Source organism: Papio anubis, chromosome 1 (assembly GCF_008728515.1).
Source record: "Papio anubis isolate 15944 chromosome 1, Panubis1.0, whole genome shotgun sequence".
NCBI classification, from domain to species: Eukaryota; Metazoa; Chordata; class Mammalia; order Primates; family Cercopithecidae; genus Papio; species Papio anubis.
This window is the reverse complement of record NC_044976.1, coordinates 204,038,851-204,057,903: the sequence shown is the minus strand read 5'-3', so window position 1 is coordinate 204,057,903 and position 19,053 is coordinate 204,038,851.

Here is a 19,053-nt window from a genome sequence, read left to right as displayed (position 1 = left end):
GCGGCCCGGGCGCCGCTTCCTACACTAGGTGTTCCCATCAGTCTTTGAACAAGGGCCATCCACTGTCTAAGCAGACACACGCCAGGTACCTGCGTACCACATTGGAACTGAGGAAGACTACGAGAAAAAAAAAAAAAAAACAAAAACAAAAACAAAAAAAACAGCTGAGGTTTTTGTGGCTCCAGTATCACTCCGGGCGAGTGAGAGAGGCATTTGGGAACCAAGCATTGCTGGGATTAAACGAGGGCGTTGCTATCTCAACAGGTACATAATTCTAAATTGTGCGAGGGGAAAAAGTCATCCTGTTGACTCTGAATAAAATGCCTTATGGTTTACAAAGCTGTTTTGCCTCTGTCGGGTCATTTAATCCTCGTAACTGCCTCTAAGAAACACTTTTACAGAACAAAAAACTGAGGCAAAGCCGAGCGACTAGCTTTGAATTATATATAGTTATAAAATGAAGCTGATCTAACTCTAATCCCATCTTCTTCTTTTCGCTATTTGAGAGTTACTTTTTTTTTTTTTTTTTGGCCCTATCAGTACAGGGAATATTAGTTAAGACGTGCCATGGAATGGATTATACAAATCCCCCAAACCCCTTTGCTTACAGACTGGTTTATACTCATTCTTCATGCTTAGCTTGCTAATGTAGGAGTCACATGTTACTGTTGTCTTTATCCTCCTGGTTTAATCAGGAAAACGAGCCAGAAGAGCTGAAATGATTAGCTTGGGATCATTAGAAGAGGAAAGAATTTATATTCACAGTGACTGTATTTCTAGTCCATTGATTAGGCAATTTTGCTTTTATGAATCAATTGTCATGATTGCTATGCTGAATAAAATGTGGAATTGCTATCACAAAGAAAACATAAATTATTTAGTTTTAAAATACATACTATCTATGCATGGACATAAATCGTCAATGGAATATTCCTATTTCCTCTTCCTAATTTTTATTTAGGTTTTCTCAAGGGGCACTCACATAAGTCCCTCGGTTCTACTGTGGCAGATAGCAGGGTGATTCAACAACATTCAGTGTCCTGCCATGTGACATTGTTAGTTAACTCTCATTGACAGCCCCATTGTAGATGCAGGTTGATTGTTCAAATTCAATACAGTGTGGTTTATGGGAAACATCAGAGACCACACGTATATACCTTGAATCTGCAGCTCCAATTCCAAAGGCAAGGTGATTCCTAGATATATGTATGATCACCTTTGGAGAGTCTAGTAACAAATGTACCAGCAACCTCATCTCTTATTAATGTGTTAATTTTTTTTTCCTTAGGGTTTATAAAGGTCATTTCATAAATTGCACATTTCACACTGATTAATCTTCATGGATTATCTCTTGCTATAGCAAATATGATAATGTCCAATAATTGCAATTAATAATCATGGAACTTTATTTCGTGAGAGGGTGTTTTGAAAACCAAATAATCACTGTTAAGAGGATGGCAGAAAATTGGATAGGGCAGAATAGAAGTGGAAGAAAGAGGAGCGAATAGAGAAACACATAGAAATTGATGTAGTGCTTAGGATACTCAAACATTGAAAGGTCTGGGTTTAGGAATTAAAAACAAAGGAGGTATTTGGCTTAACCACTACGGGTTTTTTGTTTGTTTGTTTGTTTTTTGGGGGATGGAATCTCACCATTTCACCTAGGCTGGAGTGCAATGGCATGATCTCGACTCACTGCAACCTCTGCCCCCTAGGTTCAAGCGATTCTCTTGCCTCAGCCTCCTGAGTAGCTGGGATTACAGGCGCATGCCACCATGCCCAGCTAATTTTTTGTATCTTTAGTAGAGACGGAGTTTCACCTTGTTGACCAGGCTGGTCTCGAACCCCTGACCTCATGATCTGCCTGCCCTTGGCCTCCCAAAGTGCTGGGATTACAGGCGTGAACCACCATGCCCAGCCACCACTATGGGATTTTAAGGATTCTAGATACCAAATATTTCATGGATTAAGTCATTTGACAAACATTTATTATGTGCCTCCTATGTGTGTGGTACTGGAGATTTTAGATTGCTATTATGATCCGACAGTCTTATAGCCTACAGCAAAAGGACTGGACAGAGAGAGAGAGAGAGAGATTTGATGAACATGAAGGAAAAGGAGAAAGAGAAGGAGAAAGAAAAAGCAGAAATGAAAGTAGCAGCAGCAGCCAATGTCAACAAAATCCCCATTGCAAGCCCTCATTTTTCCCAAGCAAAATATGTATAATGTTTCTGAACTAACACTTTACCCAGTTTTCTTCAGCAAAGATCAGTCAATCATGAACAGAAGCATATTATGCTATTTCTGTAAGTTCTTCTCTCTAGCAGGTACCGTGAGAAACACAAGTTAAGATTCACATTCTGTTCTCAAAGAACTTAGAGCCTATTTGGCAATTTCAAGCTAATGCACACTCAATTATGAATCCAGTGTAAGATAGTACGCACGCAGGTGTGGAGCGGTAGGATTTGCATTAGGGGTGCATGGTAGTTTCAGAGAGGAGTGAAAGGGAGAAGGAAGTTTTCATGGAGAAGACAGACTCAAGTGAGGTCTGAGAGGAGGGACATGAGCGGCAGGACAAAGAGACAGAAATTAGCATCCTATATTTTGGGAACCACGAAGAACTGTCTACGTGATGGGAAGCAAATAGGGTAAGATGAAACTTCCAGGGGCCCAGAAACTCGTGCACAGGGAGGGGCCAAGAATTCAGTGTGGCCCATGATGACAGTGGCAAGTCAGGCAGCCAACCCTGGAACAAGGCAGGGATAGGGTTAAGGCTGCCAACAGGCCAGTATGATAACCCAATTCTGGCCCACTATGGCAGCAGAGAAGGAGCCGATGAGACATTTCAAAGAAGGGGCTGGTACGACTCAGAATCTGACCTGTTTAAGGACATGGACAAGAAGGAGGCTTCAACAATGGTTGAAACCTTTCAACGCCAAGGTTGCAAACGTGGGTCATTTATGAGAATGGAAGCACCACCCAATCTTGGAAGAAGTCTAAATGCCTAGATGAGCATAAAAGAATGACTTGCTGTTATGCTGGGACATGCCGCAAGGCAGAACAAGATCTTCCTCTCCTCCCACGACCTCCAGGGTTGGGCAAGAGTGGTAGTGGGTGATGTCAAAGAACATCAGACAGGAAATGGGCCAGGTTGCCGAGGGTCCAGGTCGGGTTGAGCAGAGCTGGGGCAAGGAGTCCTGGGTCAAGGAGACCGAGAGTCCAGACTGGAGGACGAAGATGAACACAGGAACTAAGCAGAGTAGATTTCATGATCAGCAGCCCAAACAGAAGTGTCCTTGGTGCTCAGGACGTGTGTATAGAGGAGTCTTTTGGTTATGTAGTCCGTAGATCCGTTTTTGTATTTGTGCTGTCCAAGCAGCGCTTTTCCATTCATTCCTCCACTGACTCACGCATTCGACACGCGTGACTTATCATTCACATGCACCAGGCACTGTGCTGGGTGCCAGGGCAAAAAGGAAGAAGCCAGGCCGTCAAGAAGCTCCCAGCCTACACAGGAGGGCACAGATACACAGACTTTCAGAACTCAAGACAGAAGCAGTAAGTCCGAGAAAACTATCTGAAATAACCACTTGGGATATTTTCTCAGAAATTAACCAAAGGGATGTTGTGTTGAACTGGGATTGAAGAGGGTCAAGATCTCAGAGCTCTTCCCTTGGGAATTCTCTGCAGGTGGAGCAAAAGCAGAGGGTGGCAGGATTCAGGGTTAGAAACATGTTTCAGTGTATCCAAGAATCCAGAGCTGTTGCCACAGCAGTTTGAGGAAGTTGAGCAGACCCTACAGGAATCTGGTGTGGCCTCTGAGAGGCTAAGATACAGAGCACAGGCTTTTTGAATTGAAGGGTAAAATTGAGCAAACGAGAACTGGCTCGTTTTTATTTTCACCAATCAGGATCCTTCTAAATCCTATTTCATGGGCATATAGTAATGTCATGAAATGCAGATTTTATTTTCGTCAGTTGATGCCATAGACAGAGAGGACTCCAGAGGGTAAGCTCACATTTCCCCGCAGAGGGTCCTGGCTGCAGGCCAGACACCATTCTTTTAAGCACCAAGCGTCAACTAAAGGCAAGCTCTCCAGCAATTCTGCTTCCTGCAGTCAGATTGGGTCCAAGGAGAAAGCAAGAAAGGCCCTGAGAGAAGAACTTTCCCTGATGGTGGAGACTTGAGCTCCATTCAGCAGCTTAGATGTTGCCCTTGTCTCTCCAGCATGACTGTCAGGCTCTCACCTGCTTGGAAAGGAGCCAGGAGATGGGAGCCCCCCTCCTCTAGGGCCAGTCCTTAGGTCTATAATAACACTGTGACATTTCATCCCTGACACTTCTGCCTGACTTCACCTCCAATCCCACCCAGAGATATCCCTGAGTCCTAGATGCATTGTTCTAGGCTCACGGAGAGGTACAGGAAAAGGCATGAACCTTAGCAAGGTTGCTAACAGCCCAGGTTTGGGCAGTAAAAAAAAAAAAATGGATTTGAATTCTGTGTCCACAACGTGATTCACTATTTAATCCTGGACAAGTTCGTTTCTAAGTCTCCGTTCCCTTTGTAGACTGGGCATAGGCTAGCACCAGTCTCATAGACACTTTGTACATATTGAATGAGATGAGCTATGTAAAGTATGTAGTACTGTGTCGGCTGCCTAGGAAATGCTCACTGCACGATCCCTGGTATTATTAAGAATGTAGCTCTCCATGTTCTGTGTGAGTTCAAGGACTAAGCAGCGTAGCCTATACCCTTCTTTCCTTCTCTCCCCTGGCAACTCAACTCAAATACCCGCTGCTGAAATGGTAACTTCATTAAAAGGTCAAATGATCTATGAAGAACCTCTACTGTACAGAATAGTTTTCACTTTGCTGCCTTATTTTCCTGTTAATTTTCTGGTTAGTCTGGCAATTTGAACAAGAATATACTCCCTCCTTCCCTCACTCCCCAACCCCACAGCGCACGTGCACACACACACACACTCACGTGCGCGCACACACACACACACACGCGCGCGTACACACACACACACACACAGGAAGATGGATGTGTGGGCAGCTGGAGAGGTGGGGTCATGGCAGACCAGAGGTCAATGCTGCCCTGTAGGAGAGCCCACAGAAAAAAGAGGCTCTTTGCCAAAGGAGATTTTTATTTTGCTGTCTCCAAAAGGTAAGAGAACCCTTCCAATAATTTGTTTTTCTTTTTGCTTACAGTCTTACAATTTAAACATAGGACACTGAATGGTCAGAACCTTGGCCCACCCCCGAATGCCCAGGACCTGTTGCCAGAACCAGGAGTTTGAGTTCCTGCCCAGTAGGCTTGTAACCTGAACTTTCTGTTTCTAAACTCCCGGTTCTTAGCAGCCGACACAAATTCTGGGCCACAAAATTCTGAGAATTATTGCACTTGTCAGCTGCTAAGTCACATGCCCTTCAGCCTGGTCCCTGCTAGTGGGATAATAGTACTTCTGTTAAAGCCTATGCATTTCACTGTCACATAAAAATGGGCACCCCTAATAATACCATCCAAGGCTTGCCATAATCACCCAGAAATATACCATCAGACCTGTCATAATTAATCAATTTTCAGGATCCCCCAGGGTCTCCAAATACAATGACTGGTAGCAAATTAATAGAGACTTCGGATCATCCCATTTAACTTCATCAGGAAACTGACCCCATGATGAAAATTTAGTTTAATTAGGATAATAGCTCATATTTAAAGAGTGCCTCAAAGCAAAAGAAGCCCGCAGATTTTTGTCTCTTAATTTTCAAAGTAGTGCCACATACCACTTAGAGCCAACTTCTAGGGAATAGGCACATTTATCCCCATTTTATGGATGAGAAAACCTTGCTGCATGTGAACAAGAACAAGGACTACAGAGCTAGGGGCTGAGAGTATGAGCCCGGAGCTCCAGATCACACTGGATTTGCTTAGTGTGTGTCTGTGAACTATGAGCAGCACAAAAACATACACGGACTGACATTTTCGAGCACAGATTTAATGAATAGGGTATCCTGTGTACATGGCAAAGCCATAAATAGATATCAGTAGTGGAATGTTGAAGTGGACAAATATAGAATGTAGCTTGCGCTCAGCAATGCTAGACGCCCCCACAGAGCCCCATGCTGGTCTGTTTGGAAGCTTTTTTTTTTTTAGGTTCAGTTGCATGATAGTACAAAGAGCCTTCTGTTATGGTCTCAACACTACTATTTATACCCTGTGACCCATTAAGCACTGATTCCTTGGTTGGGGTTCGCCCAACATCTCAAGAGAAAAAAAAAAAGGGGGAAAAAATAGCCTGACTGGAAAAAAAAAAAAAAAAAAGTAGTTCTCATTTACAATACTTGAGTCAAGAATTTGGAAACTTGACCCCAGCCAAAGCCTTCTGAGCCATCGTATCAAATGTTGTTATTTTTGGGTAGCTTGAAAATAAGGCTGGTTGAGGAGTGGATAAGGAGCCCCAGTGGCTGTGGCAGGAAGGAGGGAGGGATGGGTGAGGGACGACAAGGAGGGAGTCTGTTGGAGAGGGTCCGGCCTGGGCCTGGGGATGTCAGCTCCTGGGCTGGCCCCAGAGCCTCCTGGGGAGGAATGGGAGAACTTCACCTGTGGGTGGATGTGAGATGTCACCTTTGCCCTCTAGGTTTCCCAGAAGTACCTTGGCACTGTTGTCCTTCCAAGTATCCTGGGTAAAGACATTCAGTTAAGTTCAACCTTCCCGCCCCCAGTTTGCTTTTATTTCAATAGACAACATTGTCCATGACAGTGAATTGCCTCTCCCTGTTTGGGAAAGTTGCCTGCCTGTGGTATTTTTATGCTCTGTCTGCAGTGGGTGAAAGGGAATCCTGGCTTAAGATATCGCTGGTAGGGTAATGCACTCCTCCAGCCCCACAAGGTTGTGACCACGTCAGAACTGAGACGCTGCCCATCTTTGGAAATACAACTCACTCACTCTGTTCCTCCTGTTCTCCCTTCCATCTCAGTGTGTTCAAACACACGCATGTGTGCACTCATACATATACACCCAGGCATGCACGCAAACACGCGCACACACACACACTGGGCTCAGAGGCCAGATGGCTATCTGCTGTGTCATGGACTTTTAATACATATTTGAGAATTATTCTGGAGGAGCATGAGGGAAAACTAAGATATCAAATAAACTTTCCGGAGAATACAGAGACAGGAAGCCTAAACTCGATTCTTACATTATTCACATGCCCTCAGAGTTACCTTAGATGAAAAAGTCTTTAAAATATTTAGACTCAATTCCTCTTTGTAGAAGAAAAAATCAATGTCTAACTGCCTATGAACTCTGCAAAATATGAGATTGTCTATTCTTGGCACAAGTTTCAGGTACAAGTTTCAGGTTTTCGTGCCTTGCAGACTTTGCTTCTAACTGACCCGGCCACACAGGCCTCTGTGTGTCCACCGAGCCTTCCCATAGAAATTCCACCTGCCCTGTAATGAGCACGAATACTAAATTCTTCATACAGCTTTCTGCAGGCCCCCAAGTGCAGACGGACAGTCTCCACCTCTAGACACTCACTGTGCCTTTTGCTACTTAGCACATTCATGCTTTTCACCTTTTAAGGGGGGTGTTTCCCATCCTTATAAGAGATGATGAAATCCCAAAAGACAAAAACTATTCTGTCCATCACTGATGTCTCTCAGGTTGTTCCCACAGTCCCTTGTCTTGATTGGCATTTGCATTATGTGGGCCAGTCCCAGTGTCGGCCAGGACCACAGTCCCATTGAAAGAAGCTGCCCCACTCATGGGTTCAGCTGAGAGGAGCCCAGCCTGCTCCAATAGGCAATAAACAAAGACCACGAATGGGATGAAACCAGGATGGAGGATCACAGCATAGTACGGGAGCACAAAATACAGCATCTCACCTAATTGAGAGAAAAAGAGGCCTTGCTGAGTAAATTAATATTTGAGTTGGGACTGGAGGGTGAGGAGGGGTGATATGGTTTGGCTATGTCCCCACCCAAATCTCATCTTGAATTGTAGCTCCCATAATCCCCTTGTGCCATGGGAGGGACCCAGTGGGAGGTAATTGAATCATGGGGGCAGTTTCTTCCCATGTTGTTCTCATGATAGTGAATAAGTCTCATGAGAAGTGATGATTTTATAAAAGGGAATTCCCACGCACACGCTCTCTTGCCTATCACCATGTAAAACGTGACTGTGCTCCTCATTCACCTTCCACCATAATGGTGAGGCCGCCCCAGCCATGTGGAACTGTGAGTCCATTAAACCTCCTTTCTTTATACATTACCCAGTCTCAGGTATGTCTTTACTACCAGTGTGAGAACAGACTAATATAGGGAGTTAACTGGTCAACCAAATGATTGGCAGAGGTATGCAGGCAGAGAGAGGATCTGCTTCAAGCCAGAGACACACTCTAGAAAGGAAAACAAATGTGTTAGACTGGGTAAGAGAAAATAAAGGAAATTGGTAAGATGGATTGGGAAAGGAGCAATCCTAAATTTTGGATGTTCTTATCAGCCAAATTAAGGAGTTTTACTCTAATTTAAGGACGATGGAAAACTATTGTTTTAAGTAGAAGGGAGAGTCTAGGTTGCTTGTGTCTAAAGTAATGTAATTAACATGGTGGTCCGTAGTGTTTCTAAATGGATAAATTAATATTTATTATCAGATAACCGTAGCAGAGGACCCTGGTAACTCCTGTTCCAATATGTTAGTTTATGTTATGTTTTTCCATTTGAGAATCTTCCAAAATGTATCAGTGTAAACAAAAGTTATCTTTCTGTCAAGAGCTTAATTCCTCATCAAAATAGGCATAGTATGAATGAATAAGCATATTCACTTGTATCTGAAGAACCATGAGTTGTTCACTCTCTTAAACAGTATCTTTCTCATTTCCCTTTGATAGATAAACTTGGCCCTTTTCATGAGCCTTCTAGAACTTTTAGTAGAGTCATGAATCTATAATCTCTGGTACAGAATGATCAAACATTTTTCAACACATACTAGAAAAGATATTATGAATTTAATCTACAGCCATTTTTAGCAAGTAATATGGTTTTCTGCCTTCATAATGGGAAGTGTGGGTCTCAGGTCACATGTATAGTGAAGGCTGACTAACAACCATATTCCTTATGGAGCATGCAGTTTGTCCTCACAGTGGTACTAGGTGTATTGCAATTTCATGTCAACACAATTTTCAAGAGATTTTATCTCCTTGCCCCAGATACTTCTTCTCCAATACCAGTTTGTTCCATTTTCCTAGGAATTTTGTCTTGCATTTGGCTCTTTTGACCGATTCTTGATGGTCTGTGTATAGTTTGAATAGTACAACTCTTAAACACGAGATATTGACTAGATGCAGTGGCTGACACCTGTAATCCCAATACTTTGGGAGGCCAAGGTAGGAGGATTGCTTGAGGCAGACGTTCAAGACCAATCTGGGAAACATAGGGGGGAATCCCTGTATCTACAAAAAATAAAAAAGATAGGAGGGAATGGTGGCACACACCTGTAGTCCCAGCTACTTGGGAGGCTGAGGTGGGAGGATCGCTTGAGTCCAGGGGTTGGAGGCTGCAATGAGCTATGACCATACCACTGCATTCCAACCTCGGTAGTGTTTGAGTTTAGAGACCCTGTCTAACAAAAAGAGATACGAGATATTGATACCTTATAAATTGTTTCTTCATAGACCACAGGAGAAAAGAAACTTACTGTTTTTTATTCCCATCTAGAATAAATATACTGGAACCATTTCTGCACATGCCAAAAAAAAAAAAAAAAAAAAAAAAAGCCTCTGTGTTGTTGGTACATGTGATTTACTATGGAAGGAAGACATATAAATCTTCATGTACGCCTCTCCTTCCTGATAACCTCTAGCGTCAAGAGTTGGTTTCTGCCCAATGCAGCAGTAAGTCAGATGGCTGAAAGGAAGGAAAGATCACAGGTACTCTCTTCAGCACCTGTGTGATGAGATCTGCTTCAGGCTGTGTCTGGAGATTCTGGAGACTCGAGAGAGGCTGTAGGTCTTAGCCTCTAACTCCTGATTTGGAAACACCTGCCCCTGCTTGATGCCAGTAAGGTCTGGGATAGCTCCCAGGAGGTGTCTAGCCTAACTGCAAAATCTTTTTTTATTCCTGAAGCATCCTTTCTGAAACGTGCATTATTTCCAATTTAGTTGATCTAGGTAGAAGAAAGGCTGACCCTAACAAAAATAAGACTTATCTCTTCTAAAAAGAAAAAAGTTCTATGCAACTCCCAAGAACCCTTCATTCTGCAGCACTGGGAGGGAGAGGTGGAAGTCACTGGTATCCCTGCCCCCTCACAGTCCTACTGCCCACGTGCTCCTGTGCCCTCGAAGGACTCCTTGTGCTGAGTGGCACATTATATGGGTTCAGGAGGCACAGCACAGGCAACCACTGGGTTTCTGAGCCTGAGAGGAAGGTGTGTTCCTCAGATGCAGCCACCAGGAGAGCATTCCTGCCACAGTTGTTTTCTCAGGCCCGGGTACATCACTATCGTATGGATGCGCTCATCCCACACTCCTGCTCTTTTCTGTCTGTTCCCCCGCAGAAGCTTATATCCACTTCTTTTTTCCCTTGCTCCCTGTCCCTGTCCCTGCTGTCCCGCTCCACAAATACTCACGCATGAGAGGTCCAGATGGAGGACTTTCCATACCCACAGGCAATCACTGTCCTTGTGACCCAGCCTGTGATTCCTGCAAGAGTCACCTAAAATTCCAGGTGATATTTGTAAAACATAAGCTAAAATTGTTCATGCAAGCCAAGTAACAATGCCAACCCCAGACCTTATCATAACTGCACTCAGAAGAAATTAGGCTTGCCCTTGTGGAGTCCTATAGGCCAGTGCACCTCAAACATTTAGGAGCCTGTGAAAATCCAGATTCCAAGTCAGCAGGCCCAGAGTGGGGCCTGAGAGTCTGTGTTTTCAACAAGCTTCTGGGCCACGCTGGTGCTGCTGGTCTGAGCCCTACCGTTTCGGTGGGAAGGTGTAGATCTCAAGCTCCTGGGGGGCCTGTGTCAGATCTGATTTAACCCTGTATCCTCAGTGCTTGGCACTGTACCTGGCGCTGTACCAGCTGTGTGTTTGTGTTGGGGTGGGGGGTGTTTGGAAGGAAGGGAGAAAGGAAGAAAAGAAAGAGAGGTGAAAAGAGAGAGAGAAGGTATAAGTTTTCCATTGAGTAAATCTTTTCTGTTCTTGATGTTTACCACCTATTAAAAACCAAGACAGACACAGGTGAGGCAGAGGTGCAGTAAGGCTAGTGGAAGCTTCTTAAAAGATAATGTCTTCCCAGCATATTCATAGATGTGCCTGTGGCCCTCAAGGCTTGCTTCCAATTTGGCATGTCCCTGTGAGGATGCCAGCATTCTCTCAAAGATGGGGGAGCTCTGGCGTACCCACAGGCCCTGGCCACTGAAGAAAGGAGACATTCAAATCGCAGGCTGCTTTTATCTCGAGCTCATTGACTAAGTGGCTCCAGGTCTGGGAACGTTTGAGGAACAGCACTTTCTTTAGGAAGCGGTAGGACTTTTCTGTTTCCAGAATTTGTATGAAAGCCTAAAGACTCTCAGATATTTTCATCTCTGCTCCTCCTAATGTATAAGACAAGGTTGAAATGCTTGGTCTAAAAAATGCATCTTGCCAACAGCCAGCAATGGAGACTCTCCTCTGCCATGGTAGCTTTCCTCTTTTTTTTTTTTTTTTGAGTTGGAGTCTCGCTCTGTCACCCAGGCTGGAGTGCAGTGGCATGATCTTCGCTCACTGCAACCTTCTGGGTTCAAGCGATTCTCCTGCCTCAGCCTCCTGAGTGGCTGGGATTACAGGCATGTGCCACCACGCCTGGCTAATTTTTGTATTTTTAGTAAAGACGGGGTTTCACTGTGTTGGTCAGGCTGGTCTCAAACTCCTGACCTCGTGATCTGCCCACCTTGGCCTCCCAAAGTGCCGGGATTATAGGCATGAACCACTGCACCCGGCTGCTTTCCTCTTAAAGACTGTACAGAGCCAGGAAGGTGGGGGGGGAATAGGCGTGTTATGTAAACAATTAGGTGGTATGCCTGTTTGCAAATTATGGGAACTTGTGCTAAAATTCATTATTGTTTTCAGGAAAAAATGCATTCTAAATAAATCATATTTTTATTGTAAAATTAACCTGGCCAGGCATAGTGGTGCATGTGTAGTCCTAGCTATTCAGGAGGCTGAGGCAGGAGGTTTGCTTGAGCCTGTTCAGGGTTACAGTGAGCTGTGATTGCACCATTGCACTCCAGCCTGGACAACAGAGCGAGACCCTGTCCCTGTTTCTAAAAAAAGAAAAAAAAGAAGAAATTAATCTAATCCAAAACCATTTTTAAAACAGAAAAAACCGAAAAGGGAAAAAAGTCGTTCCAATACATTAATACCTACTACATTAAACAGAACTTCTGAGAACACTTAGTTATATTTTCTTCATCTTTTCTTCTGTGGTTTTTCATGTGTATACTAATTTTTACACAATCGTGACATGTGATATGTATAATTTTATATGGTACTTTTAAAATGTAACATTGTATCTGTCGGAAGTATTTCTCATCTGTCATAAGTATTTATGATACCTTCATAACCATCATTTTCACTTCCTTCGTGATTGTCCATTCAATGGCTGTCTCAAAGTTTATTAACTGAGGCACTAATGCAGTTGCGTATTAGGTCTTTCAGTTGTTTTGAAGGTTTTACAAATATAATTGTGCTAAAAATGTAATTTTGGAGGTGCCTGTTTGTACATGCATATAGAGATTTAGATTATCCTAACCAACCTGAAATCCAAAACAGATATATTGATCCAGATTTTTAAAACAGATGTGTAACAGACAACATTATAAAAGCATTCAACAAATGGTCTCTATGAAACAAACGAGGAATAGACAAAGTTGAGGCTCCTCAGCCTCTGCTAAGAAGAGAGGATGAAACGACCAGGGCCCACGCTGCAGAGGGATGTGAGGTCCGAGAGGCCAGGGGAGTGACCACTTACCACACTTGGCAACCAGTTGACCCATGACTTCTCCCTGTGTGCCAGCCTTCTCATGGAAACTGGGTAGCAGTACCTACCTCGAAGGGTGTAGCAAGGGTGAATGAAATATACAAAGGCACTTGGGACAATGCCTGTCCCAGTGTGAGCTCTCAATAAAAGTTAGAAAACACGGCCAGGTGCGGTGGCTCATGCCTATAATCCCAGCACTTTGGGAGGCCAAGACGGGCAGATCACCTGAGGTCAGGAGTTCAAGACCAGCCTGGCCAGCAGGGCGAAACCCCATCTCCACTAAAATACAAAAATTAGCCCAGCATGATGGCAGGTGCCTGTAATCACAGCTACTTGGGAGGCTGAGATGGGAGAATCGTTTGAACCTGGGAGATGGTGGTTGCAGTGAGCCGAGATCGTACCACTGCACTCTAGCCCGGGCGGCTGAGCGAGACTCCGTCTCACGAAAAAAAAAAAAAAAAAAAAAAAGTTAGAAAACACCATGGTGGCCAGGCATGGTGGCTCCTGCCTGTAATCCCAGCACTTTGGGAGGCCGAGGCCGGCGGATCATGAGGTCAAGAGATTGAGACCATCCTGGCTAACATGGTGAAACCCCGTCTCTACTAAAAAGTACAAAAATTAGCTGGGCGTGGTGGTGGGTGCCTGTAATCCCAGCTACTTGGGAGCCTGAGGCAGGAGAATTGCTTGAATCTGGGAGGCGGAGGCTGCGGTGAGCCGAGATCTTACCACTACACTCCAGCCTGGTGACAGAGCGAGAATCCATCTCAAAAAAAAAGAAAGAAAACACCATGGACCATGGTGTGGCTGGGCGCGGTGGCTCACGCCTGTAATCCCAGCACTTTGGGAGGCCAAGGCAGCTGGATCACTTGAGGTCAGGAGTTCAAGACCAGCTGGCCAACATGGTGAAACCCTGTCTTTACTAAAAATACAAAAAAATTAGCCAGGCATGGTGGCCGGTGCCTGTAATCCCAGCTACTTGGGAGGCTGAGGCAGGAGAATTGCTTGAACCTGGGAGGCAGAGATTGCAGTGAGCCAAGATTGTGCCACCGCACTTGAGCCTGGGCAATGGAGCAAGACTCTGTCTCAAAAAAAAAAAAAAAAAAAAAAGGAAAACACCATGGTGCCAGCATTCACAGGGAAGGGAAGGGAAGCTGCTCCTGCCTTTATTTGTGGGCGCCTGGGGCACAGATGCTGTGTGTGTAGATATTAAAAAGATAAACAAAGAAAATGACCACTAAGTATGTTCCATCCTTCCATCCTGACAAATATTCTTTTATCACAAAATGTACAAAATATGTGTAAAGCTGTGATATAATGGATGTAAAATGCGACAAGAATTAGCAAAATCTCAAGGAGAAAAGAGTCTAATCATTTGTGAGTCTGTCTGGGATGTTATTCAGCTAGCAATGTTTGGATGAGTAATAAGAATAAACACATATAAATTCATTAAATCTCATATATTTATTAATACAATTTATTTTCTTGCCTTCCTTTCAGAAAAATCACCGATTATATTCTTATAATCAAAATTTTCATGCAATCTGTGTTCCATTGATAGCAATAATCTAACAGATTGAAAATAAATGTAATTATATTAAAATATACAAAATTTGAGTGCATTTTCATCAATATGCAAATCAATGTTAATATAAAAAACTAAAGGTTTAATTATTTTGGATGTTTCAAAATGTTCTTTTTCCTCTCAAATATTCAGAATAATCCATTATAACCAAAATGCAAATTAATAAGTATCAAAAATTAAAATAAAATTATTTAAACAGATCTGAAGAGTTTTTAATCTTTAAATGATTTAATTACATTTTATTGCATATTTTTATGAAAAGAAAACAATTTGTAATTCTGCAAAGTCCATTTAGTTGCTAATGTAAAGAACTGATTTTGTACTTCACGTATATTACATCTACAACTATATTTATATATAAAGGTAAGAGAAATAGGAGTTATATAATATTACAAAATTAGTGTATGTGAACTACTGCATCTACTGTGTGCAATATTTTAGTACCTCTGGAATTCTGAATTGGAATGGGAAGAGAAGTGAGAAAAATGAACTCTTGGCTCTATTGGGAAATAGTTCTTTATTATGCAAAAATCTGTCACATCCTTGCTGTATGACAGGAAGACTCTCACAAGGTAGTGAGTTTGTCTTTTCTTATCAGCACTTCTGATGCTCACATCACCTCCACACTCTAAAGCGGTGTGCATTTCTGAAGTCAACAGCAGGCTGCACAGACACCTCAGTACTGGGATACAGTTGCCTTTTATTGCAAAGGCAAGATGCAAGGACAGGCAATGTGAGGAAATGTCCCTGGGGCCTGAGCAGCACTGGCCAAAAGAGTGGATGTTGAGATTGCAGGTTGCTGTGACTGCATTGAACGTTGGCGCTCAAGGGATGGGGTGTCTGTGTGCACTTTAATAAGTGTGTAATATGTGTGTATGCCTGTGTGATGTCCAGGGGCTATTTAAAGTGTGAGAACTGGATCAAGTCCTCCTTTGCCCTGAAGGCAGCACCACAGAAAATAAACAACTGTTACTATGGACAAATATTTATTGGGATTATTTTTTTCTGCAGTGCACAAATTCTTCTTACAAATATCATTATCCAGATTTTTTTGCCTTGTTGACTTTGAATCTCTTCTAGAGTGTTTCTCAGTACCTTACCCACCTTAAGTGACTTGACTTTTAAACATTGAGCCTATGTTGGTTTTGACATCCATTTGTTACAGAAAATAGAAGGGAGAGGGATCCCTCCTTTCTCCTCACCAGGGCCAATTCCAAATTTGACAGCCCATCCTGAAACAGCGCTGCATGTCTGGAGAGAAGTCTCATGATACGGAACAGAGGGGCAAAAGCCCAGAGGAGGAGAAATAGTTTGAAATGCAACTCAGAGTCCCCGCTGCGTTCATTAAGAATCTCTTTGAATCACGATGCTTTTTTCATGATTTCTGAAGCTGCTGAGTTTTGCTTCCTACCAGAAGCCTCCAGCCATTTGTCAGGGGACAAGACTCCCAGAAAATAAGCGGAAAGTGTGTTTGAATAGGAGGCAGTTGTTTCTGCAGCCTAGGCAGTGGTATAATGATATCATTGTCTGTAGGTCTGGGACTCTGGGCCCTGGGGCAGAGGCAGGGCGGCAACCTGAGCTGCCTGGCAGAGATGTCAGAACCCGCAGTTTCTGGTGAGCCCACCAGCCAGGAGTGGCCGTTTGTCCAGTTGTCTATGAAAGAGTATCAGGTAATGCACTAACCCTGAATTCTTCCAGTAAAATCATCACCTTTTTGTCTAGAAGTTTTTTATACTGCTGATCTTTGATTTCTAGATAGACTACATTTTTTTTTTTTTAAGTCAGAGTCTCACTCTGTTGCTCAGGTGTTGCCCAGGCTGGAGTGCAATGGCACGATCTCAGCTCACTGCAACCTCCATCTCCTGGGTTCAAGTGATTCTCCTGCCTCAGCTTCCCAAGCAGCTGAGACTACAGGCATGCACCACCATGCCTGGCCTGTATTTTTAGTAGAGATGGGGTTTGGCCATGTTGGCCACGTGATCTGCCCTCCTCAGCCTCCCAAAATGCTGGGATTACACACGTGAGCCACCGCGCCCGGCTGGCTTACACTGTATTTTTAAAAGCCCTCTCTCTACCCTGGATTTAGTCCACTGTTTGAATGTCATCATTTCAAAATCAGAATTTTCCTTCTTATTGGGTTAAGGCAGTGACTTCATTTGCAGTCTACCTTAGATTATAAATTCTCCCTCTCCAAAGCATGTTTTAGGGTAGGGTCTCAATATACTGTCTGTTGCTTCATATATATTATGATTAAATAACTACTTTCTATAACATCAATATATATTTATTTCAGGTATACAAAGATTGGTGGGAAGGCAGGGAGAAGGGAAAGAGAATAAATCTGTGGTCCAACTGGGAGATGATAAATCACTTCCACAAATCTTTCTGGAGAGCCCACTAGGTGTTTGATGCTGTTGCAGTGCTGGGATCACGAGTTGTCTTCTCCCCGGCTGCTCGTAATCTAGGAGGGAAGCAAACCAAGCTCACAGATAATTGTCATTTAAGGGAGACTAAGGTGAAGTTATTAGAGAAATACAGTCCAAACACTGTTTACAGCTATTCGTACGGATCAAGCAACATTTCCTGGCAATAGTGTTAGAAGGGAAGTGAATGAGCGTGGTCCCAGAGGCCAGAAAACACAGAGGGCCAAGAAGCAGCCCACTTTGATCTCAGCCACATTGGGTGGGGCTTGGGAGGCGAGGCTGAGACATGTGCGCTTCATTTGGTAGGCAGTGGGGAGCGTGCAGTTTTTAAGCAGGGAGAGGATATGATAAGAGCTTCATTTAGGAAGATAAATCTGGCAGCAATGTGTATGACAGATTAAAGTCAAAGAGGTAGGAGATAAAGGGGCCTGTCAGAAGCTATTACGGCATCTTTGCATGGAAGAAAGGAGGGTCTGGGCTGAGAGGAAAAAACAGGACAGTGAGCCAAGGCCTCCTGAGTTGACTCGTAGAGATACACCCTTTCGAGACTGAATGAAGCTCCTATTCCTGCCTGTGTCTGCCTGTGTGTTTCACATGCGTACACTTCAAGCATGTCTTTTGCCCATTATGCCTGGCCCGTGTAAATAACATGGTCAGCAGGTCTTGGGTCCCAGGTTAGGTCACTCATAGGCATTGCTGGGGTAGTAGGATGGTCAAGTGAAGGCTTGGACTAGAAATACAGCCCCGTTGTTGGCTGAAGGTATAGGTGAATCCCATAACACGATAATGAACACCAGGACATTCTAGTGGACTGAAAAGGAAAAAAAGAAAAAGAATTACTACCCATATGGCAGTGTCAAAAACCAGGTGGGCAGGAAAACCAAATCCTGGGAAAGGTTTGATACCACATCCTACGTGAGGCCTCACTCTGCCAGTCAGGAGGAAGAGGCCATGCCCAGAGACACTGGACACACTTCCGTGTTTTGCTGGATCCCTGGAAATCAGAGTCTGAGGCTGCAGTGTGCAAGCCGAGCTGTTTACTGGAGAGTACTTCAGGGTCAACAGCTGTCAGGGGTGAAGGATGCAGAACTAGGGAAAAAGAGAGGTTGAACCATGAAACAGGTGCAACAGAGGCCTCACCCAATGCTCTGGACTGAGCATGACCCTTCCCAGTTGGCCCCAATTAGGGCTGGAAGGCAGGGCCTTTGTATCCTGCATTGACCAATTACTGAAGGTGGGGTCCTGCCAGGAAGGGGGCATAACCCCAGTCAGGTGGCTTCCATTAGCCAAGGGCAAGTCCTAGAGAGGGTGTCAGCTGTGAACAGGCAGCAGCCGACCCTCCTTTGCAGCAGAGAGAGTGAGGGCCCCAGTTCTTCGGAGAGATCTGAGGGCACCATGGCATCCAACTACGTCATCTACTTTCTGAGGATGGGCTTTGTCTGTTTTGAGAATCTTGGGAAAGAGGCCAGCAGAGGCGATGTTATTACCTAGAGCTCTGCACTTCTCCAAGCTGAAGGACTGTGCAAAGCCAGCAGTTGAGGGGTGTGGGGTGACAAGGCCAGGGAATCCGAGCTGGACAGCCTAGGGAAAGGTAGTTGAGGGTGGTGGCAGGGGTGAGGGCCTGCAAGCAGGCAGCTTGGTCTTCAGTCTGCCACTTACTAGCAATGTGACCTTGGGCAAATTACTTCATCTCTTTGTCCCTCAGTTTCTTCCTTTGTCAAACAGGGACAAAAATAGTTCTTACCTCATAGAATTGTTGTGAGACTAAATGAGATAATGCATGCAAAGTGCTTACTGCTAGCCCATAATAAGTAGGGCCCAATTGAGAGTGGCTGCTAGTATCATTATCTCTATTGTTCAAAATTGTAATGAAATAGGTTGCGTAACTTGGAGAAGGGCCTTAGGCAAATACTGGGAGCCAGAGTCCTAATCCAAGAGGTGGGAAAGGTAGGAAAATTGGGGCAAATACAGAAGCAGAAGGTGTGTGTTCGTGCAGAGGAGCCTCAAAAAATACCCAAGA